Raw genomic sequence first — 723 nt, forward strand, 5'->3', positions numbered from 1 at the left:
GTCAACATGGCTTTATTGCCGGGAGATCCTGCAACACTAACCTCTTGTCTACTTTGAACGAATGGACCCGCCTGCTGGACGAAAGAGAGCCAGTAGATGCAGTGTAACTCGATTTTGCCAAGGCATTTGACAGTGTCCCACATGAGCGGCTGTAACGCTGACAAATGTAAAGTAATCCACTTTGGCAAGAATAATGAACAGCAAGAGAACAGTATGAGAAGACACGGTTGCAACAACAGAGTGATGATGTCGAAGTCGACAATGGAAAAAGATTTAAAAGTTAATATCGACAATGAGTTGAAATTTTCTAAGCATATTGAAGGTCAAGTTAATAATGCCATTAAACGGCTTGGACTGATCAGACGCTCTTTCGAGTTTCTAGATGCAGAAGCGATGAACTAGATGTTTGTTGCTGTCGTGCGTCCGAACCTAGATTTTGGAAACGTCATGTGGTCAGCGAAACTTGGATAGGACAAAAATTTAATAGCGAGTGTTCAAAGACGTGCAACAAGGATAATTACGGGCTTGAAAGGCAAGTCCTGGGAGGAAAGATTGAAGATTATGAAGCTTCCAAGCCTCAGTTATCGACTTCTGCGTGGGGCCTCATTGAAGCATACAAGTATACTCAAGGCTTATACAATGTCCCAGAAGGATTACTAGAACTTGAAACAAGAACCAACACCAGGGGCCACGGCTATAAACTAAAAAACTGCGTTGTAACAC

This window comes from Hyalella azteca, unplaced genomic scaffold (assembly GCF_000764305.2).
Source record: "Hyalella azteca isolate HAZT.00-mixed unplaced genomic scaffold, Hazt_2.0.2 contig5977, whole genome shotgun sequence".
Classification (NCBI taxonomy): domain Eukaryota; kingdom Metazoa; phylum Arthropoda; class Malacostraca; order Amphipoda; family Hyalellidae; genus Hyalella; species Hyalella azteca.